The 24,755-nt window shown below is 44.2% G+C and overlaps 1 protein-coding gene across 1 annotated transcript in view; it reads left to right on the top strand.

Moving 5' to 3' along the window:
• Positions 1 to 23,057: 23,057 nt before the first annotated feature.
• LOC126253045 (cationic amino acid transporter 3-like) overlaps positions 23,058 to 24,755 on the top strand; it is a 127,216-nt gene continuing 125,518 nt past the window's right edge. The window contains exon 1 of the mRNA XM_049954121.1: positions 23,058 to 23,161. The gene's annotated coding sequence lies outside the window, so the exon portion shown is untranslated. The remainder of the gene's footprint in view (positions 23,162 to 24,755) is intronic.

Here is a 24,755-nt window from a genome sequence, read left to right as displayed (position 1 = left end):
GTGCAGTTACCTCTTACGGATCTTCATGCAGTGTGGGACCAATGCCGATTTCTGCAAATGCTTCATCAGACAACCTACTACCGCCAGGACAATGATATGCCATGCCGCAATCCGTGCAGTACAAAGCGGATACTTGCCACGTGGCCAGAACTGCTTCATTCACAGGTCTACCTCCTCAGCATCCGACCACGCCTGCGCCTGCCTTGGTTCAGCATCAGCACATGCCTTCCTGTAGTGTCGTGGAATAGTAAAGAGTTGGAAACGTGGAATATTGTCAAAATTTTGTTGCCTATGCTGAGAGCCAGAGGCAGTAGGTTAGCCAAGTGGTAAGAGGATTGCACATATATTTGAATGTGTCGTCAATCAGGGCAATGGTCTGGTTACACACAGCAGGTGAGAGAGAATTGCTTAGCATGCAGGTTTGTGTTAGACGGAGACTTTCGTAGAGTGTAAGACAGAGGTACAGCGTCAGCTGTACTGCATTTCACAACTTCGCGTAAGTGTGCCGTAACAACACGTAACTCTGTCACAAGAACGCATAAGGGGCGAGTACGACAGATGAATCAGCAGTATAAGTGGAACAAATGCGTTCATTACAAATGAGCATGACGTCAGGACGTCTCTCGTGCTTCCTTTAAATATGCCATCTTTGATAGCAACAAGGCACTCGCAGTTAGACTTGCAGTTAGATGTGTACTGGCTTGCTGTGTAGTGATCAGCTCGGTGATCGCCATGTTAATCTTTATTAAGGAGATGTTGCAGTAAGGGCGGCCCATCCAGTAGCAGACGTGAGGGGACAGTACCTGTTCTGGTCCTCTCTGCTGCCGCTGTCGATCATCAACCCAGGATTAGCAGACATCATGGCAGACTTGCTCACCGCCAATGCGGATCACATCAGTGAGCCGTTGTTGAGATTGTGCGAGGCCTAGGCCCTGTGCATCCGCTGTCACAACCGGGTGAGCCGATGACACTGGGGGACTGCAGCCTGTTCCGCCCGTCCACCAGGGACGAGCCACCAGGAGGAGCAGGGAAGAAGACGGGGTGGGTTAGAGTACACTCCGCACTATGAGAACGCCTCTCATGCCGACAGCGCTGGGACTCCAACCCGGAGCCTCCTACGTGCAGCAGCTTGCTGTTCGCAGCCGTGCCAGCTGGCCAGGTGGGTGCCACCAGCCACGCACGGCCAAAGTACGAAGTAAGGACGTTCCTTCGCTACGTCACAGCACGCGCGCTGTGCTAGCAAGACTGTGCGACTCGGAGCTGGTGTCATCACTATGAGTCAGCGAGGACTCGGGGAAGGTCGTTGATATCACCAAGCCACATTGTACTCGGCAGGAATAAAGGTGTTATGAATTAATAATGTTTCTTTGGCGTTTCTGATGCGTCCACAGTCATTTCCTAGCATCCTGACAACTGGAGAGGTCACAGCTCGGCCTCCAGTCCACCGTAGGCGATCAGGACCACCGGGGCGCCTACAGATTTGGTGTCAGAAGTCCTCGCGCACACCGCCTACAGATTTAGTATCAGAAGTCTTCGAACCGCCCACTACAGCACTGGCCTGCAGATATGGTATCTGGAGTTGTCGACACCGCCACTGCAGGACTGACACCACAGAATTGTGGTCAGAACTGTCGACTCTACGCAGCCTTGTGGTAAGTGCACGAGGTGATTTTTGTTAATATCTATCGATACACATTCTTTGTTGGGAGTGCACTTTGTGAGACCTGCAGAAACAGCAGATTTATCTGAGTTTAAGGGAAACAGTTGGGAAACGTATTTGGTACCAGTAAGATGTACTGTGTGTAATTTAACGGGGCATGGGGAGCCATGCACAAAGTTTGTATCAGTAGGATGTTCAATTTGTAAACGGTTTGGTCATGTAGGATCGTCTGTTTGCATTCATAGGATTAGACGTGATTGGAGCATTTAACAAGACCCAAGTGGGTAATCGATATGTATTAACAATATTAGATCATTGTTCCCGATACCTGGTAATGGTAGCTATTCCAGATCAGAAGGCAAGCACTGTTGCAAGCCTTAGTAAATAACTGGTTGCTGAAGTATGGTGTGCCTGATACTATAATTATAGATCAGGGTAGTAACTTTATGTCGGAGCTGATGAAGCAGTTATGCCATTTATTGAAAGTTAAGAAATTGCAGACAAGCCCATTTCATCCTCAGTCGAATGGACGAACAGAACAGGTTCATAGGACGTTAGCTAAGATGATTAGTCATTACGTAATTTCAGAACACACAGATTGGGACATTTATTTAAATCTGTTGACAAGCGCATATAATGTGAAAGTTCATACAGGAATGGGGCTCTCTCCATATGAGGTAATTTATGGTCGGAAAATGCCATCACCATTTGATGTGCTCAAACCTCAGGTAGGTTCACAGGATGAGTCAGTGAAGAATTTCGCCAAGAAATTGAGAGAGATTTGGCAAAGGGTATGGCGTGCTAATACTAAAGCTTTGGAGAAACAAGAGAGTATTGGGCAAAGAACAGGTAAACTGCCACAATACAGAATTGGTCAGTGGGTATTGTTGGCTAATCCTTATGTTCCGAAGGGTAAAACGAAGAAGTTTTTGATGAAATATTCTGGACCGTATCAGGTAAATGAAATAGTGTCTCCAGTGAACGTAAAGTTGCAGTTACCAACCAAGTCGTCAGTAGTTCATGTGAGTAGGATTAAGCCATTTAAGGGCGCAGTGGATGCATTACCACAGATTCCTCCAGCAATAACAAAGGGTATGAGGGTACCGAAGCTAAAAGAACAGCAGAGCAACGTTCCTTACGCACTTAGGTCTAGGGATAAGTAGATTAAGTGTCCTTGGGGAGGAACATGTCGTATTTATTGTTATTAGGTAATGGGGTATGTGTAGTTTTTACTTGTCATTTGTGTATTTTAGATGTGGTAATGAAAGGAGCAATTGACATAGCTCCCTTTTCCTTCAGGTGCCATGCCAGGATGTGGCCCAGGAAACTTTTTGTCAGTCTGATACTGCTACACTGTTGCAGAGGAGAGGTGGTGCAGGTGCAACCACTAGATAAAGGAATTTTGTTTGCAAGGAAATTAGATGTGGTATTGTCAAGCCGCAGGTGGACAATTGTGTTCATGTATAATATATGGTGAGTGAGGAATGATGTACGGACACTACAGGATAGGTTTACGGCGCTACAGGTGGCCACAGAGAAGGAAGGGTTGTTTCAAGACATACGGAATGAGTATCAGGAATTGAAGCTCACATACGAAAAGCTGAGAAGGCAGCTGCAACAAGTAACGGAAGTGGTCCCGCAAACGCTTGTTCACAGGAAACAAGGGTGGTTGGATGCAGGGGGAAAAGTCCTGAAAACAGTGTTTGGAACCCCGGACGAGGAAGATATAAGGATCTTAAATAGTACGGTGGGGGAGGTGCAGGAGTTGGCAGAGGAGACAAAGTCGAAAGTGGATTGGCACACGACACATATAGGTAACATGGAGCAGGGGATATTGAATGTCACTAGAACAGTGCAGGAGTTGACGTCAGACCTGGAACGGTATGCAGCAAATACCAGGGAAGTGTTGAATGGGGATATAGAGGCTATACAGGTGAGATTGAGCCGAATAGACAGGAAAATACAAGTAGCAGCGTTATTGAGGGCATTAGCAGACAGGGTGGATGATGCGCGTGTCGAGTTGGAAGCGTTATATGAAGCTATGCATCATGCATTGCATGGGCAATTGAGTGCCACTTTGTTAGGTCCAAATCAGATGCTGAAGGCGTTGCTGAAAGCGCAGAAAGCAGAAAGAAGCCTCAGAAGGAGTGCGTCATGTTGTGCTTCCAGCAAAGCGGAATTTACCGTTATTCTATCGCATGTCTAAAGTGAGAGTAATTACGGATCAGGCGAGTATACATGTAGAAGTGCAAATACCAGTGACGGGTATCAATTCGCAATACCAGTGTTATACAGTACACCCGTATCCAATTAGATGGGGTGCACTTGGGAAATGGGTGCAAGTGCAAACTCAGGAAGTGTTGTTAGTGTCAAGACAGAGGAGTGCTCATGTGGTAACGTCTACGGAAGATTTGACAGACTGTTTCAGGGGAAGTGTTTTTATTTGTCCAGCAAAGGAGGTGGCAACCCACAATCATTCGTGTGAGATGCAGTTGTTCTTGGGAAATATGGGAACCTTAGAATGCTAAAAGAAGGTGTTACTTCCGAGACCGAAATTTCAGAAAGTTGGGGAACATTGAATTTACTCTATGTTTGAACTAGAGACCGTAGTTGCCACTTGTTACAAAAATGGTAGATTGACAAATGTATCAAAGCTTGAATTGCAGGGCAGTGTGTTATTGATTAATGGCACTGGAAGTGAAATAGTGGGGAAGCATTTTCACCTACCAGCTACTTTCACGGGTACAACAATGATTAACGTGACACAGCCTATCTTGTATTATCCAGAGGCACCACCACACATATTGCCTCGCCAGAACCTAACGTTTATTAACGAATCCTTGGATCCCACATTGCTACAATCTTTAGACAGCCTGATTATCTTGGAAAAAAAGCAGATCTCGGTTAATCAACTACTGCAGCACGTGCAGCAACATCGGGAGAAACGTAAGCAAAACACAATTATATTTGGTGTGTCAACGACTAGCATAATCTTAGTTCTAGTGTTTATTTGTGCAACTTACTTTTGTATATGGAAAAAGATGTCTCGTTCTGAAATAACAACCGTACATCAAATACCTATGGGATGGATTGGAAATAGTGGAACGTAATATAAATAGATAACCAATTATAAGATTGGAATTACTATTAAGTGTAAATAGATTATTAGCGGATAAGAAAAGTTTGACAGTGTTGAAGGAGTAGTTGTAAGATACCTGTAGAGTATAAGGAAGTATGACGTGCACAACCAGTAAGTCCAGAATTGTAAAATTCGGGACGAATTTTCTTAAAGGAGGGGGATGTGTAGTGTCGTGGAATACTAAAGAGTTGGAAACGTGGAATATTGTCAAAGTTTTGTTGCCTATGCTGAGAGCCAGAGGCAGTAGGTTAGCCAAGTGGTAAGAGGATTGCACATATATCATAATGTGTCGTCAGGCAGGGGCGATGGCCTGGTTACACACAGCAGGTGAGAGAGAATTGCTTAGCACGCGGGTTTGTGTTAGACGGAGACTTTCGTAGAGTGGAAGACAGAGGTACAGCGACAGCTGTACTGCATTTCACAACTTTCCGCAAGTCTGCCATAACGACACGTAACTCTGTCGCAAGAACACTTAAGGGGTGAGTACGACAGATGAATCAGCAGTATAAGTAGAACGAATGCATTCATTACAAACGAGCATGATGTCAGGACATCGTCGCAGTTAGACTTGCAGTTAGATGTGTACTGTGTCGCTGCATAGCGCTGAGCTCGGTGATCGCCATGTTAATCTTTATTAAGGAGATGTTGCAGTAAGGGCGGCCCATCCAGCAGCAGACGTGAGGGGACAGTACCAGCGCTGTTCCTCTCTGATGCCGCTGTCAATCATCAACCCAGGATTAGCAGACATCATGGCAGACTCGCTCGCCGCCAATGCTGATCACATCAGTGAGCCGTCATTGAGATTGTGCGAGGCCTAGGCCCTGTGCATCCGCCGTCACAACCGGGTGAGCCGACGATGCTGGGGGACTGCAGCCCGTTCCGCCCGTCCACCGCGGACAATCCACCAGGAAGTGCAGGGAAGAAGACGGGGTGGGATAGAGTACACTCCACACTATGAGAACGCCTCTCATGCCGACAGCGCTGGGACTCCAACCCGGAGCCTCCTACATGCAGCAGCTTGCTGTCTGCAGCCGTACCGGCCGGCCAGCTGGGCGCCACCACCCACACGTGGCCGAAGTACGAAGTAAGGACATTCCTTTGCTATGTCACAGCACGCGGCGCTGCGCTAGCAAGACTGTGTGGCCCGGAGATGGTGTCGTCGCTACGAGTCAGCGAGGACTCGGGGAAGGTCGTTGATATTACCAAGCCACATTGTACTCGGCAGAAATAAAGGTGTTATGAATTAATAATGCTTCTTTGGCGTTTCTGACGTGTCCACAGTCATTTCCTAGCATCCTGACAGCTGGAGAGGTCACTGCTCGGCCTCCAGACCACCGTAGGTGACCGGGACCACCACGGGGACTACAGATATGCCACGCCGCAATCCGTGCAGTACAAAGCGGATACATGCCATGTGGCCGGAACTGCTTCGTTCACAGGTCTACCTCCTCAGCATCTGACCACGCCCGCGCCTGCCTCAGTTCAGCATCAGCACATGCCTTCCTACTTCGATACCTCGACCTGCAACAGGAACAATAACTTGTTATCTGTGCCTGACCTCCACCTCTGTCCCACTGCTACGCTTCAGTGTTTTGTTCCACGACATTCACCTTATCCGCACACCGTTTTGAGTGGAGTGACTATGAACAGTGAACATTCACACATTCCGTGCCACGTTCGACATCATTTCCCACACTGTGCTTCTGGACAGTCCGCCCCTCCGCAGCCTCCCTGCAACACAGGTGGCCCCAGCTCTGATTGTACGTCGAGCTTTCCGCGGACTAACTCACATTCTTAAATTTTGAACTTTTTCTCACCTGTCGTCCCCCCGCCGGCTCCAGTCGAGCACCCGCTACCATTCTCGGCACATCTCGGTGCCTCATCCGTGTCGGTCTTCCATGTCGCATCAATCCGAACACACCCGCAACGTGTTGAGCTTCCGCAACCGCAATAGACACATTGCGGTGTCTCACCCACGTTGGCCTTCCATGTCGAGACGGATCGTGCTCAACCACAACGTGTCACCTTCACGCTGCCACCAGAACAGCCGTTGTTGCCACATCCCCTGGAGGCACACTCTCCTGGAATACTACAGCAACAACAGCTCGTTTCAGGCAGTGCCCCGATGAACTCAACTCAACCTGTTCTCCCGAACATTCTACAACGCTTACTGACGCTGCCACCGTTTAATCCTGACAGAGTTTACCAACGCTGCCGCTGTTTTATCCCAACAGAGCAACAACCTGTTTCAAAATTGTGGACTAAGTGTTCGACTATTACCAACTCAATGAGTCAACCACGTTTCCGCGCCTCATCACCCACCTGCATGACCAGGAGGACTTGATTGCTGACCATGTCGATGCTCTGGACTCATCTACCCGGTACACTCTAGCCAAAAAGACAGTTCTACGTCGGCTTGCGCGATCAACTGAGGCAGCAATACGGCAAGTGCTCCACATCAAGCAACTAGGCAACGACAAACCTTCGCAGCTCTGGAGATGGCCACGTGCCCTGATCAGCACCAATCTATTCTCTGACACAGCTCTCCTCGCCATCTGGTCAGATAAACTATATCCTCACATCCCCTTTGCCTTGGCTCAAAGGTCTCCTGAACCTGTTGAGCAAAGAATGACAATTGCTGACAAGCTACAAGCTACACAATGCATCACTGCTGTATTTCGCCACCCATTGCCTACCTGACAAGTCTCAGGTTCAGGCTCATTGCCCTGTGGCCGGACGCGGAAAGTGCAGCACTGTGCCGACCGTTCCGCTTGCTCCGGGAAGCAGTAAACAAGCAACTGGGACACCACTGGCTCCGCCCACGGTCACGCCCCCTACTGCAACCGAACCTGGTGCCTGCTGCCACCGAACCTCTGCCACCGCCACTGACAATGAACATCCCCCCCCCCTCCCCCTCGGTGACACATCGGTCCGGGCTCATCTCATCGGTACATGCTCATCTCTGTCAACAACGTTACAAGAAAACAAGCACAAGTGCCTTGTTGAGCTTGAACACGTCGCTCACCTACGCAAGGAAAACTTCAATCTCTCCCTCCGGCTCCACGAAACACAGCTCCAGCTCTCCGATGCAGCAAAGGAATTACAGACACTACAGCAAGGACAAAGCAAGATCAGTAAGTGCGTCAAATCTGCTTGCAATCCCAGCAATCGACCCTACGTGTGTTAACCTCCTGCTACCCCTCGCAACTGTCCTATCGAGACTGCCATAACGTGTACTGTGAGTTCCGCAGGGCCACACCCTCCTAACACGGCAGCGTTTGACACTCGGCCAGACACAAGTGCGCATGCGCAACGAGCGTCACATGTTCCCGAACTGACGGCTTCTACCCCGCCCCTCGCTGACAGCACTTCAAACTATGCAACTTCAGCTCCTGGGCACCGCCATGCAACTGCCACTGACAACACAAACAGTGCCCTCACGCCAAGCGTTTTGTCCGTGACTGTGCTGCCACAGGCTGCGCCCTCGGACAATGGACACACTAACGGCTCACGAGCTCTACCGAGCTCACCCGACCAAGGTGCCACTGCTTTGGGCTGGTGGCCCTCTTGTCGCGTTGACTCCTGGGACACTTTGCCGCCTCAGCTCCCGTTGGATCCGCCGAGTGGCTCCAAACACCACGACCACGCCTCACCTGCCCCGCCCACCACACATTGTAAACAAACCGCCTCCCGTGCCGCTGGTAACATTTCCGTCATCACCAACGAAACGGTTCACAAGCTTCGCCTCACCCCAGGTCCCCCAATCTCCAGTAAACCACATTGACTTTGTCCCGAGCATCTCTCCGACCTTAAAAATCAGATTCCTGAACTACTAAGCTCTGGCGTCATTGAACCCTCTGCCAGTAGCTGGTCTACGCCCATACATATGACATCCAAGAAAGACGGGTCCTGGCACATGTGTGGAGACTACCGTCGACTAACGCACAAACAGTTAGGGACACCTACCCCATACCCAACATTGCCTACTTTATCAGTTCCCTTGCAGGTGCGACCATGTTCTCTGTCACTGATTGCAAACGGACCTACCACCAGATCCCCATGGCATCTGAAGACATCAAGAAGACAGCAATCACCACCCCAATCGGTCTGAAAAACGCAACCCAGACCTGGCAACGCTTCATCAACGAAGTGCTATTCAACCTAAAATTCTGCTTTGCATATTTTGATGATATTCTTGTGTTCAGCTCCTCCATTGAGGACAACATTCAACATGTGCAAACTGTTATGAACACTCTTGTGGCAGCAGGCATAGAGACCAACCAGGACAAATTGCAGCTACATCAACCTGCTGTCACTTTTCTTGGTTTTGGGGTCTCTGCCGACGGCATTTCACTGCCCCCTGAGAAAGTACATACAATACTAAACCTACCCAGACCTTCGACATTCAAAGAGCTAGGGCAGTTTCTGGGGATAGTTAATTATTATCACCGACATCTACCTCGGGCTGCGGAGATTCAGGCTCCACTGATGGACGCCTTGGCAGGCACCAACACTTCTGAGTCTTGACCTGTTCCATGGACCCCTGCTATGATTGACTCTTTCACTGTCCTCAAAAATCTTCTTGCCGAGGCCTGCACCATCACGCATCCTCATCCCAATGTGCAGCTTTTCATCACCACAGACGCAAGCGATACTGCCATCGGCGCTGTCCTTAGCCAGACAATTGACAGCCAAACTTCGCTTCTGCAGTTCTTCTTGCGCAAGCTCACCAATGCACAAAGGAAATATTCCGCGTTTGACAGGGAGTGGCTCACTGTCTACGAAGCAATTAAGCATTTTAAGACTGACGTTGAGGGACACCCTTTCTATGTTTTAACGGACCACAAACCCCTGGCTGTGGCCATTACAAACCCGCCAGCTAACCCGCCTCCTCGCCGCTTCAGATACATGGACTTCATATCTCAGTTCACCATCGATGTCAGACACATAAAGGGTGCTAACAATATAGTTGCTGATCTCCTTTCATGAGTTGACGCCGTCCATTTGCTGTTAGACCTCTCTGAACTGCCTAACCTCCAACCCGCCAACGAGGAAATGCAAAACCTTATTTCAGACTCTACTTCTTCACTATACTTCGTCCTCACCACTTTCCCTGGCATTTCTGGTGCGATGACAGTGCGGGCACATTACACCCCCTCATCCCAACCATGCTCCGTTGAGCTGTCTTCAATGAATTGCATAATTTAGCCCACTCCAGTGTTCGTGCATCCGCCCGCCTCGTAGCGGAGCGCTTTGTGTCGAGAAATGTCAACAAGGACTGCCAGCAATGGGCACGCTCCTACATCGTGTGGCAACGCTGAAAAGTACACAAGCACACTTCACCCCACCCGGCGTCTTTTTGATCCCTCCTTGGCGTTTCCAGCATATTCACATTGACATTGTCAGCCCCCTCTCCCCCTCTAACGGCTTTCATTATGTTCTCTCGTCTATCAGCCAAACAACTCGCTGGGTCAAGGCTGTCCCCCTCCCCAATATTACGGCAGAAACTGTTGCTTGAGCTTACGTTGAGTTGTGGGTATTGTGTTTCAGATGTTCAGCTATCATCACGACTAACCAGGGCAGACAATTTGAGTCGACCCTGTTCAACGGGATTTGTAACATTTGCAGCATCCGGCGTATCCGTACCACAGCATATCACCCGCAAAGTAACGGGCTAGTCGAGCACTGGCAGCGCACTCTCAAGGCAGCTCTTCGATGCCACGACTCTCTGTGGACAGAGGTCCTTCCCCTTGTGCTAATCGGCATTCATGCGATCTATAAGGGAGACCTCAAAGGCACAATAGCCGAGTTTGTATACGACCAGAACATTGTTCTCCCTGGCGAACTTGTGAGCCCTTCCGCTTCTCTCCCTCAGTCTGACTTACCTTCCTTCATGGACCGCATCAGACGCCACTTCATCAACCTCCATATCCCTCCGCCTGCCAGTCATACCCGCCCTAAGATTCACATCCCGAAATCTCTGGACAATTGTGAGTATGTCATGCTCCGAGATGACACTGTCTGATGCTCCCCTCCAACCTCCATATACCGGCCCGTATCGAGTTCTCCGGCGCTCAGCTAACACCTATGACATCCAAATGAAAGACTCAGCTGTTACAGTGTCTCTCAACAGACTTAAGCCTGCTCATGTCAAGCCTTCTTCTACCCCCCTTCAGGCCACAACCACACCACTCACTGCCATGGCTCACAACGCTCTGACCACTCCCTCCACGTCGGACTCACATACTCGATCGAGTGACTTCCAGCTCCAAACGTCGAGCTCTCCTCCGACCTCGCCCTCTACTACGGTCTCACACACTCTGTCGAGTGACCACATCTTGAGCTTACCTACGATCTTGCCCTTGCCACCGGGCCCTCCGCCGGTCCCTTTGACCTCTCCACCGTCGCCTGCCTCGCCCTGTCGAGGTTTCTCACGCCCCCCGTCTTGAACGTGCCGTCGCTCGAGGTGTTTGTGCCTGTCCCCCCTGGACATAATGCCACGACATCTCAATAATACTGCATGATTATACACTGTTCGTCATGTGTTTCTCTTCATCCAGTGCTCATCACACAACCTCCGCCATTCCCTGCCACCTGGTGAAATGTGTTCCCCTCCCCACCTGTCGTCGACCTGGACTTGCTTTGTGTGTTTGCCACGCCCACTGGGGACATTGTCATCATCATTCTGTTCCACCCACAAACCGCCAGCCTACCTGTTGCCGCACGACCAGCACGCCCAGTACGACGCCCGGCTCGCTTCAACGACTTCCAGGTTCGGTGGCCGAACCTTCCTTCACAACATCTACCCACACAGCTCCCCAATGACGCTGTTGAGCTGACCGTGGACCAGCTCCCGTGGACCATCCCTGCTGATGCCATAGTCACCCCCCCCCCCCGGCCACTCAAGAGTACTCCATACTGTGAGGGAGGGGGTGGGGGGGCGAGCTATGTGGCGCCAATGAAATCGACACCAACATCGATATGCATTCATCTTTGGGCTCTTAAGCATTATCTTTGGCTGTTCCACCATGTTCAGTTCAGTTCTGTGTTAAGGTTAATAAATGAACTATTGCTAAATGGGTGTGATTATTAGTGCAACCAACCCGGTAATCCTCCTCACACTCATTCTTTTTCACTTATTAGCATCAATATATAGTTACTGGAATATATATTTATACACATGTATATAAATGTTAAATTACAGTTGTATATCAGTCAAGTACTTCTACATACTAGTTGTAACGAAGCAGGGTTGCCCACTGCTATCCTGTTTTGGTTTTATACTCCTTCAGTAACTTAGTTAAGCAATGAACTTTTATTTTTTTTTTTTTTCATTTTCACTACTCAGGTTCCGACTACAGATTCTGTGCCCTTCAGCCTCATAGTACAGAATTCAGAAATAGTTTAAATAAAATTCCCCTTGTAAAATATATTATTTCAGTACATTCTGAAAGTAATGAGCTAATTAGTTTTGTTGGAAATGCATCATATTAATAGTTATGAACAATGACGTATATTGTGCAATACATATTAAGTAAAATTCGAGTGAGCTAATAGATCGAATTCAACTATAAGACTGCATCCAAAAGAAAGCCTAAATTTTACTGATTCCAGAAAAGTGTTTAAATTAACCTAAAGTCTATTAGTTAAATAGATATTAAGACTTAAGATCTGTAGCCTGTAAGACTTTCAGTGCCAATTGTGACCAAACTACCAAATAATTCCGAGATCTGTTTCGACACTTTTGCTACCTTTATTTTTCTACATAAAATAACTCCAGTCTCAACTTTGTAAGTGCATTAATTAATAATTAAGTAAATTTGGATATGTAAAAATTATTGTTCAAAAGGGCTGCCATGGTTATAAGTCGGGAATTCCCACAGCGGATGCATAAGTTAGTTCCGCGTATTTAAATTGATACAGCTCACTCATGTTATTTTAAATAATAAAACCAAATAGTTAACTTCAAAACCAGGATCATTTTAACCCTGGGAAATTATAAACTATAATATATTAACAGAAATAGTCAAATATACAAGTGCTGGTCTATATAAGGTCCGAGCTGGTGCAGCTCTAGTTAGTTCTCGGTCAGATTCTCTTGGAGCAAAAGTGCGGCAAGTTGGTTAATTTTTCGGTAATTGTAATTGTGAACTTTGCTAAAGGCTGGAAGTTTTTGACCTACCTAATGTGATGATTGAGTGTAAGAGGCCTGGTCACATGAATATTGTGTGGGCGAGTGATGACAAATAAATCACACTGTGGTTGACATAAATGTTCAACAATGAATACCATCTTGACTTTTGATTTTGGAAAACTTAACCTAGGATCCTGGCTTCTTAATTTCAGTGTGATTTAGGTGAGACAGACACAGCTACATTATTGAATAAGCAAAGCAAGGTTCCTACTGGGTGTGGAAATGTTTCAATACCGGTACATCTGTTTGTGATATGAACTTTAAGTGGCACTAATAAATGAGGATACAGCCCCGCACGTTACATAGTTACATACATTTATGGTTTTTGATAACTTATGGCTAGTTGAAGCAAGATACTCATATATTTCTTTACGTGTACATAATTCCAGAATTCTAATAGGATGATTATTACATATATTTACCCAAAGCTCATTTCTTGGAAATCAGTCTCTATGAGTTCATCAACTACATAAAATTATTGCACTTTTAGCAAAGTTTCTAATACTTTCTTGTACTTGTGTAAAGGGATCAAGTGAGCTGTTTTTGGCAATTTGTTGAAGAATTTAAGGATCATGTGTTTGTGGTTATTGTGTGTGAGAGAGTCTTGAGAATGGTAAACCTATCATGTGGCATTTCTTGTGTTGAACAAGTGAACATTATTTCTTAGCCTAAGTTTGTTTAAGTTTTCTTTAGCATAAATTAGACAACCATTGATCTAAAGGCTGGGGTTTGTAAGTATGTTGAGTGTTCAGAAGTGACTTCTGCAGTTTCTCTGGAGGCAAACCTAGAATACATCTAAAGGCTTTCTTCTGCCATTGAAAAATGTAAACTGGCTCTGGTGCATTTCCCCATAACAGTATTTCATATTGTAGATGGAAGTGGAAGAAGGTATAATAAGAGTAAAGTAGCTGATTCTCACTGATATTTTATCTTGATTTATATTAACAAACATGAAATTCTTTCCGATCTGCTATTTAAGTAATTTATGTGTCCTTTCCATGGTAGTCCTTTATCAATCGCAAGTCCAAATAATTTCACAACCTTATCTGAGACTTCATTGCTATGAGGTTTAAATAAAGTTCTTATGTTTTGTTTTGCTAATGGACAGCTGGTTGACTAGACACCAGTGATCAAATCATACCAATAATTTCTCTATTGTAACTTTGAACACCTTGTAAGTTTATACTGGTTGTTATCAGTGTGATGTTATCAACATACAATACATTCCTACATGGTATGTGACTTGAGAAATCATTTATATACACAAAGAAGAGGAAAGGTCCAGAAACCAATACCTGTGGTATTCCATGTCTTATTTTCAACAACCGTGATGCCTGGCTATTTGGATATACTAACTGTAGTCTGTCAGACAGGGAGGTTCTAAATATATACCGCTCACCATTAAAATTGCTATGCCAAGAAGAAATGCAGATGATAAACGGGTATTCATTGGACAAATATATTATACAATAACTGACATGTGATTACATTTTCACGCAATTTGGGTGTATAGATCCTGAGAAATCAGTACCCAGAACAACCACCTCTGGCCGTAATAACAGCCTTGATACACCTGGGTATTGAGTCAAACAGAGCTTGGATGATGTGTACAGGTACAGCTGCCCATGCAGCTTCAACACGATACCACAGTTTATCAAGAGTTTATCAAGATGTTTTCAATTGGTGAGAGATCTGGAGAATGTGCTGGTGAGGGCAGCAGTCAAACATTTTCTGTATCCAGAAAGGCCCGTACAGGACCTGCAACATGCGGTTGTGCATTATCCTGCTGAAATGTAGGGTTTCTCAGGGATCGAATGAAGGGTAGAGCCACGGGTCATAACACATCTGAAATGTAACATCCAGTGTTCAAAGTGCCGTCAATGCGAACAAGAGATGACCGAGATGTGTAACCAATGGCACCCGATACCATAACACCAGGTGAAATGCCAGTATGGCAATGACGAATATACAAACACACATTTTGCCATTCGTGCGCCTAGGTTCGTCATTGAGTACACCATCGCAGGCGCTCCTGTCTGTGATGCAGCATCAAGGGTAACTGCAGCCATGGTCTCCGAGCTGATAGTCCATGCTGTGGCAAATGTCATCAAACTGTTCATGCAGATGGTTGTTGTCTTGCAAACGTCCCATATGTTGACTCAGGGATCGAGATGTGCCTGAACGGTCCGTTACAGCCATGTGGATAATATGCCTGTCATCTCGACTGCTAGTGATATGAGGCCATTGGGATCCAGCATGGCGTTCCATATTACCCTCCTGAACCCACTGATTCCATATTCCGCTAACAGTCATTGGATCTCGACCAACACGGGCAACAATGTCGCGATATGATAAACCGCAATCGCGATAGGCTACAATCCGACCTTTAACAAAGTCGGAAACATGATGGTATGCATTTGTCCTCCTTACACGAGACATCACAACAATGCTTCACCAGGCAATGCAGGTCAGCTGCTATTTGTGTATGAGAAATCGGCTGGAAACTTTCTTCATGTCAGCACGTTGTAGGTGTCACCACCAGTGCCAACCTTGTGTGAATGATCTGAAAAGCTAATCATTTGCATATAGCAGCATCTTCTTCCTGTCGGTTAAATTTCACATCTGTAGCACGTCATCTTCGTGGTGCAGCAATTTTAATGGCCAGTGGTGTAGTTGATGATTCATCTCTAATGTCGCAGTGAGCTAAGTTTTATTAATATAGTCTCGTGTGACAGTGAGCCGGTTTGCTCAAGCCTGTAGGCATAGCGCTGTAACATATCTCTTTCCAACACCTTTATGTATTGTATCTAGCAGATTTCTTACTGCTTTTGCTGTTGACAGGTCTTATCTAAAGCCAAACTGGTTTGCATTCAGTAACATGTTATTTTCAATGTAGTCATTTATTCGTTTATGTATGCAGCTTTTTAATACTTGTGATACAATTAGAACAACTGAGACAGATTTATAATTACTGGGGAGTTGTCTTCCTATTTTCTTAAACGTCAGGAGGGAAAACACTGTAGCCACAATTCTGTTGACTAGATAAAGCAATGGCATTTATATTTCATTTGATATGCTCTTTATGACAAAATTACTCATTCCATAATAGTTCTCTGTTTTAGAATTTCCGAGCTTGTTAATTGATTTGCTAATATTGTGGAGAGTTTTTTTAGACCATGAGAATATATACCTGGGATGCGACTGAATGAGGTGTCAGAACTCATTGCCCTCCTCTCAAGAATTTATGGGAATTAGGTAACCTGTGTGTGCAGATGTGTTAATATATGTATATTTGGTAGAAGTGTCTCAGTGACTGTGTTGTTGTTGCAGCTTAAATGATTACTGCCTGTACAGCTGGATGTTGGTGCAGTGGCAGAGTGCTGCACGCTCTTATGCATCCTAATACCTTCTTCATCATGCCAATGTTAGGGCCTGAATCCACTGTCTTCCAGGGGAACAGCTGCTTGGCACCTGTACTGTGGGATGGAGACAAGCTTGTGGCGGCTCCATTATGCTCTGGGGAACACTCGCATAGGCATCCATGGATCCAGTGGAGCTTGTGCATGGCACCATGTTGGCCAAGGAGTATCATGTGCTGGTTGCAGACCATGTACACCTCTTCATGATGATCATGTTTTACGACAGCAGTGGTATTTTTCAGCCAAGATCACGTGCCGTGTCACAAGGCCAGGAGTGTGATGGTGTGGTTTGAGGAACACAGTGGTGAGTTCTGATTGATGTGCTGGGCAACCAACTTGCCAGATCTGAATCCAATCAAACACATCTGGGGTATGATTGAATGAGGTGTGAGAACTCATTTCCCCCCTCTCAAGAATTTATGGGAGTTAGGTAACCTGTGTGTGCAGATGTGTTAATTCCCTCCAGTGACCTACCAAGGTCTCATAGCTTCCATACCATAGTGTGTTGCCACTGTTATCCATGCCAAAGTTGGGACATACTGGCTATTGGGTAGGTGGTCATAATGTTCTGGCTGATCAGTGCATGTCAGCCTGTCATGTATTATTTTATTGTTCATTGCAAAGGCTCTTTGTATGTGAAAGTTTTCCTGTAATGATGACTGAAGAAGACACAGTTATAGTTGCAACAAGATATACAGAAACACACACAACCAACACACAGTGAAAGTGAAGTGTTCAATTGACATTTGTTCACAAATACCAAATATTGGGGATGCTGGAATACACAGCTGAGCTGAATACTACTCCAGGATGACGTATTTGGCATAACAAGATCAAAAAGTCGTAAGCAGCACACCTTACAAAAGTTGTGCTCAACAAAATTATTTCTTTATTCATAGTAAGAGAATAACAAAAAAGTGTAATACAGTAACTAATTTGGAAACATTATATAACACAATTATTATATACTTAAAACAAACTTATATTACAGGTCACTAAAGAGGCTTCATTCTTTCTATATATATATATATATATATATATATACATATATAAATGTCTGCTTGTGTCTATATGTGTGGATGGATATGTGTGTGTGTGTGCGAGTGTATACCTGTCCTTTTTTCCCCCTAAGGTAAGTCTTTCCGCTCCCGGGATTGGAATGACTCCTTACCCTCTCCCTTAAAACCCACATCCTTTTGTCTTTCCCTCTCCTTCCCTCTTTCCTGATGAGGCAACAGTTTGTTGCGAAAGCTTGAATTTTGTGTGTATATTTGTGTTTGTTTGTGTGTCTATCGACCTGCCAGCGCTTTATATATATATATATATATATATATATATATATATATATATATATATATATATATATATATATATATAAAGCGGAAAAGGAATTATCTGAATTGGATGGAAGTCAGTAGATACAATGTGCATGTCTCCCACCACTGTCCAGGACATCTCCAGACCGGCTGGTCATTGGGGTTCATTTTGAAGTAGGACTCATCACTGAAGACAATTCTGCTCCAGTCAATAAGATTTCAAGCCAAATATACTAACACCACTGCAAATGTTCTTGTTGGTGCATGAAGGTCAATCGTAGTCAGTGTAAGGAACAATGTCAGTTCAGCCCCCTTTCTGAGAGCTACCTGTTAATGGTCTTTGTAGTCACTGAAGCACCAGTTGCCCATTGAACCAATGATAATGGTGACTCTGGGGCTCAAAATGTCTCTCTGATGACTGCTCAGTCCTCACATTCTGTTGTCTCTCTAGGTCCACTGCTTCCTTCTTGACACTATGTTTGGCCATGGTTCATTCATATTGCCAACATCACCAAATAGTGGCATTGCTTCTATTCAAATGTCAAGTTATTTGCCAATTATTCCAGCTGGGTTCCTTTAGCCCAGCAAGGCATAGTTATTATCCAACTAAGAACACAGAATGAAATTTGCAAAGACTTTATACCCTGGTATGAACTTGCCTCTGTTTACTATCCTAGCCAGCTGTGTGGTGAAACTGCACTGCAGCATTTCATGTTCATCTAATGGCTGCCAAAGTTTACAGTTTTGCAACTTCCATCAATACCTGTGTGACAATCAGTTTGTGACCAGTAAGCATAATCCCTTGTGGTGCATTATTTCTATTTCTCTATATTTTCCTGTAGCTGAATAGACATTCAACAACTCCAGGTGTATGAACGCAACTAAGGAATGACAGAAAACATAAAAATAATGATATTACAGAAATGTCAGTTATTTCCCAGCATTTCCCATCAAATTATACACCTGTTTCAAGAATATCAGTCTCAGATTCCATAAGATCGTGTAAGACATCAAATTCAATCAGACTTCCAAAATAAACAACAGAATTCCACAATGGATGATTGAGGATGGAATAATGAGAAGATTAGGAAAAGGATAGATTGCTACTCAGACATAACAGACTGTTAAAAGTGTGAGCTTTCGGCCAAAAGGACTTCCTCTAAAGTAGACAACACACATCCATTCACGCAAGCACAATTCAGACACATATACATGTGATCACTGTCTCTCGCCACTGAGGCCAGAATATGAGTAACTGTGCATGATGGGGGAAGCACTGTGTGTGGTGAGAGCAAAGTGGACACTGAGTTGGGGAGGGGGAGTGATAGTAAGGTAGGGGTTGGTGTCAGTGAAGTGCTGCTTGTGGGAGCATACAGGGGCAGTGTAGTGCAGTTAGGTGCAAGCAGGAGGTTTGATGGAGGAGGGGAGAGGTAGTGGGAAAGAAGAGAAGTGCAAAAGAGGAAGAGGCAAAAAGAGTGTGGGTGCATTGGTGGAACAGAAGGCTGTGCTGTGCTAGAGTGGGAGCAGGGAATTGGATAGGCAGGCAAAGGGCAGGGCCTAAGGAAGTTTGAGGCAAGGAGGGTTACAGAAACATGGGATATATTGCTGGGAGTATTCCACCTGCACAGTTCAGAAAAGCTGGTGTTGGTAGGAAGGATCCAGGTGGCACAGACTGTGGAGCTGTCATTGAAGTAGAGAACATTGTGTTGGGCAGCATGTTCAGCAACTGGATGGTCCAGCTGTCTATTGGCCACAGTCAGTTGGTGGCCATTCACATGGACAAACTGCATGTTGGTTGTCATCCCCATGTAGAATGACAGTGGTTGCAGTTTAGCTTGCAGATCTCATAGGTGCTTTCACATGCAGCCCAGCCTTTGATGGGATAAGTGATGCCCTGCCTTTGATGAGATAGCTGATGCTTGTGACAGGACTGGAGCAGGTGGTGGTGGGAGGATGTATTGGATAGGTGGTGGTAAGAGGATGTATGGGATAGGTATTGCATTTAAGTCTATTGCAGGGATATGAGCCATGAGGCAAGTGGTTTGGAGGATGGGTGGAGAAGGTACGGATGAGGATGTTGTTTAGGTTCGGTGGGCAATGTAATACTGCTGTGCTGGGGGTGGGAAGGATAAGTAGTATGATATTCCTCTTTTCAGGGTATGATGACAGGTAATCGAAACCCTGGCACAGAATGTATTTCAGTTGCTCCAGTCTTGGGTGGTAATGAGTGACAAAGGATGCTCTCCTTTGTGGCCAGATGGTGGTGGGACTTTTGGAAAAGGGTGGTGATTTATAGATAAGGCATAGGAGATTGGTTTCTGTTCCAGGTTGGGAGGGTAATACCGGTTTGTGAAAACTACCACCTCAGATATGGCTACGTCAGTACCTCTGTCCGTATCAAACCTACCAACTATTGGGAATACTTCTACTTCAACAGCTGCCACCCATTCCACACCAAGAATTCCCTTCCATATAGCCTAGTCACCCATGGCTGTTGCATCTGTAGAGATGAGATGTCCCTCTCCAAATGTACCAAGGGTCTCATTGAGGCCTTCGCAAACTACAATTACTTTCCCAAACTCATATAGAAACAGATCTCCAAAGCCTTATCTGTCCAGTCATCCACCACCTCCAAATGTCCCACCATTTGGCCACAAAGGAGCATTCTCTCATGACTCAGTACTACTCAGGACTGAAGTAACTGAATCACATTCTCTGTCAGTGTTTCAACTATCTCTCTTCATGCCCTGAAATTAGGAGTGTCATACCCACTATCTTTCCCACCCCTCCAACAGGATATTCCACTGCCTGCCAAATCTACACAATATCCTCATCCATCCCTACTCCCCCCCTTCCCCCCACTCCCAACCCCTCACCTCATGCCTCACATCTCTGCAACAGATCTATAGACCTAGACGCAAGACCTGTCCCATACATCCTCCCACTACCACCACCTACTCGAGTCTGGTCACAAGCATCACCAATCCCATCAAAGGCAGAGCTACCTCTGAAAGTAGTTAGGTGATCTACTAGCTAAGATCCAACCACTGCGCTGCATTCTATGTGGGCATGACAGCCAGCAAGCTGTTTGTCCACATGAATGGCCACTGACAAACTGTGGCCAAGAGACAGCTGGACCGAGCATGAAACCTAACACAATGTTCTCTATTGCAATCACTGCTTCACAGTCTCTGCTACTTGACTCCTTCCTATGAACACCAGCTTTTCTGAACTGTCCAGTTACAAACTCTCCCTGCAATATATGCTATATTCCTGTAACCCTCCTAGCCTCAACCTTTGTTAGTCCCTGCCCTTCACCCACCTACCCCCTTCGCTACTCCCACTGTAGTACTACACAGCCTTCTGTTCTGCCAATGCACCCACGGTCTTTTTTCTTCTCCTCTATTCCTCTCCTTTTCTGCTCCCCTTTCCACTCCCCACTCCTCCCCCCCCCCCCAATCTACCTGCCCTACCATGTCCCCACCATGTCCCTGCATGCTCCCACAAGCAGCACTTTACTGTCCACCACAACCTACCCTGCTACTTACTACAGACACAGTAAAACTATTTGAAGAGAACCCACTGACTTACAACAAACAACCCCAGATAATGGTAGAGAAATAGTGAAAACCCTTAAAGTAATCACATCTCAAGATTACTTTCAGTTTCAAAGGAACATTACTTACAAAAAGATGGACTTCAAATAAGATCCCCAATATCAGGAATATTGCCAAACATATTCATCAACCTTGTAGAAAATGCTCACAATAATCACCAAGAAAGGATACAGTATTGTATACTGGTGCAGAGTTGGGGATGATATAATCTGTATGATAGATGAATATTCATCAACCTTGTAGAAAATGCTCACAATAATCATGAAGAAAGGATACAGTATTGTATACTGGTGCAGAGTTGGGGATGATATAATCTGTATGATAGATGAAGCAACAGAGAAGATAAATTAACTTCATGCAGACATAAACAATATACATAAAAATATCCAATTCACCATGGGAAAAAGCACAATAACAAATACACTTCTTGGACATAGCAATAAAGAGAGACAGCTATAAGCACACATTTAACATTTACAGAACAGCAGCATTTATGCATGCTACACCAAACCACCCATAAAACCACAGACTTGTAGCTTGCCAACACATGCTACACAGACTGAATAAAGTCCCACTCAGAAGAGCAGATTATGAATAAGAATTAGGAACAATGCAACTCATAACCATAAACTATATATATGAACAGGAACGCTCATGACATGACTAACAAAAAGTAATGGCACACTTAACATGAAAACACAAATCAACACACAGACTAGCAAATGTAATAAAGAAATGAGGATTGCACATAACATACAAAACATGAAACAAACTCAATTCACATTTACAAATATGTTTTGTTGTTGTCAAAGAACTGTAGATTCTACATAAACCATCAAAACTGCCACACATTTACTGAACTCATGTACACAAAATGTGTGTAGCTCCCATTATTCCCTGTTCAAGCTCTAAATACCCTCCACTAGTGCACTCTGCAATTAAATAGTGCCAGGAAATGCAGATAAAAATAATTTTCTCTGAAAAATGGAAATAATCATGGATAAACTCGTCAGCTCAAGTGATTTTTATCATTTTAGCATGACAAGTGTACCTCGAAATATATCTGTCCACTCACAATCCCTTTTCATATGCCCGGTGTGGGGGGGGGGGGGGGTAATCTGTCCTAATTCATATTGTAGGACAACCAGAAATGATTCTTAATAAGTTTGTGCTACAAAATTTCATTACTGTAGCACATTCAAAATGGACATGTTCCAATCACTTGTTACCCCAATGCATGTTAGTGCTAACTAGGAAACAAATAACCAATTCAGTGAACACATATTGCAAACTATGAATATTTGACATATAGCACTGAAGCCCAGGCTTCCTGTAACCTGCAGTAATTCTTTCCAGATTTTTATAGTCTACTTTCTATTAACTGTTTTAAGAAAGATAATTAATTCTGTAACTTTCCTATACTCTTGATGAAATTCTCATGCTATAATATTTTTCTGATACAAATCTGAACAATGAATAATAAATTCCTTTTCAGACCAACAAGGGGCCACGTGAGTTAACAGCTACTGCAATAGATGAGCTCCGAAGAAATGATATCTCCCTCTCAAGGTATCACATACTTCAACAATTCTGTTTGGTACTGATAAAATGTGTGCTACTTCAGGCAAGTTGCATCAAGATGAGAAGAGATAATGTTTAATGTTGTGTAGCTATCATTGCTATCACTGTAAGATAACAATTGGTCAGATAAACTAATTCATTTAACTACTAAACGTATTCATTACAGTGTCTGGTTAGTTTGTGATTTCACATCAAGTGTGCAACATAGTTCAGCCCTATTCATTAGCAGCTACAGGTAAGTGACCTAAAGATTTTTGTAAGTTATTATTAAAAGCATTTTATCTCATTTTATTTTATATAATGTTCACCCTAATTATCTTCCATTACTTTTCTTTCTGCAGTCATGGGCATTACTTACCATAAAATATTAGCAAACTATTGTATTTCTTGTCTACTTTACACAAGCAATTTCTTAAATGTGTGGAATAATGTGAGTTAGTGAAGGTGTAATATTATCACCAAACTCATATATAAGTCAATTACTTGCAAACACGTAGGCCTTTATAAATTGCTACACATGCAATAAAGACATAATAGTTTGCTTACGGCAAATTGATATGAGTGTAAGGCATATGAATGGACCAAAGACATCCATCTTGTCCTTTGTCCAAAACTATGCAGATATTAAGCATTACTCCAGTCTTGATACCGCTTATGTATTTTAAACACAGCATTGAAGGCTTTACTGTCCACTGTTGACAGCACTATTGTTTGATGAAGTCTATGCCTTTATTAAGGCCAATTAAAACTACCAAGAAACCAAACAACTAAAAAGCTGAAGTAGATAATGCAGTAGCAAGAATTTACTTTATATATTCTGTTGGACAGAAAAGATAAGGAGCTCTAAACTGAACTCATATGATGGCTGAAAGAATTGGTACCCAGTGATAGCAGCAGATATGCACAAATGAAAGATGATAAAAAGACTAGATTTCAGAACCAGTTGTTCTCTCATCTCAAAGTATGGTAGATAAGAATTACAAATTATTTAGATGGAACACCCAGTTTTGTGAGGACAAAGAGTAGTGTAAAATGAAAAATGAACACCCTGAAGCAATGATCCCGCATGTTGAAGTTTTATCAATGTAATTATATAAGAAGAAAACACAGTTGAGAAAACAAATAAGTTGTGAGACAGATTTTCTGGCCCTTCTGTATGTAAGTAGGCCTACTGGCCAGCAAATCTGTCTCATATTTTGTTATCGTAATAATTTTATTAATACATGCCTTGTTTTCTGTAAATTCCACCATGAAAGAGATCCTTCAGGGATGAGCAACAATTAAAGTAGTACCTTAACAGGCAGAAGCAGCCATTGCTATTTGTGTAAATGATATTAAAAATGAATTAAATTAGTGCTAATCTACTCACACTGTTATTTATGTGGTTACTTTTACATTCTTTACAAATCAGGATATTATGTGTACTAGTAACAAAGCAGGTGCTTTGAAAAAAGATACTGCTTTTCCTTTTACACTACTCAGCTGCTGTTTCTATTTAGTAGGTCATACTAAGTATTTGTGCAGCTACACCAATCTGTGTTTCCTGCAGTGAATATTTTCAGACATGTTTAATGTGAACATTATTATTAACTGAAACTACAGGTCTAAACAGCTATTACCACATTGTGTTGGATAGAAATTTCAGGATCCTTTAGTTCTTCCTCTAGCAACACTTCTGTCTTACCATTGGTCATAGAGAGAATCATAAAAGGGTTGGTCATTATCTTAAGATATAGTGTTTGGTGTTACTTTGACCTATTACCACATAATGTCCCAACACACCTTCAATTATGCATTTTTGTTTTATTTCTCAAATATGAAAAGTAACA

The sequence above is a fragment of the Schistocerca nitens genome, chromosome 4 (genome assembly GCF_023898315.1).
Source record: "Schistocerca nitens isolate TAMUIC-IGC-003100 chromosome 4, iqSchNite1.1, whole genome shotgun sequence".
NCBI classification, from domain to species: Eukaryota; Metazoa; Arthropoda; class Insecta; order Orthoptera; family Acrididae; genus Schistocerca; species Schistocerca nitens.
Note: the sequence above shows the minus strand (reverse complement) of the source record. Positions and strands in the feature narration are given on the sequence as shown.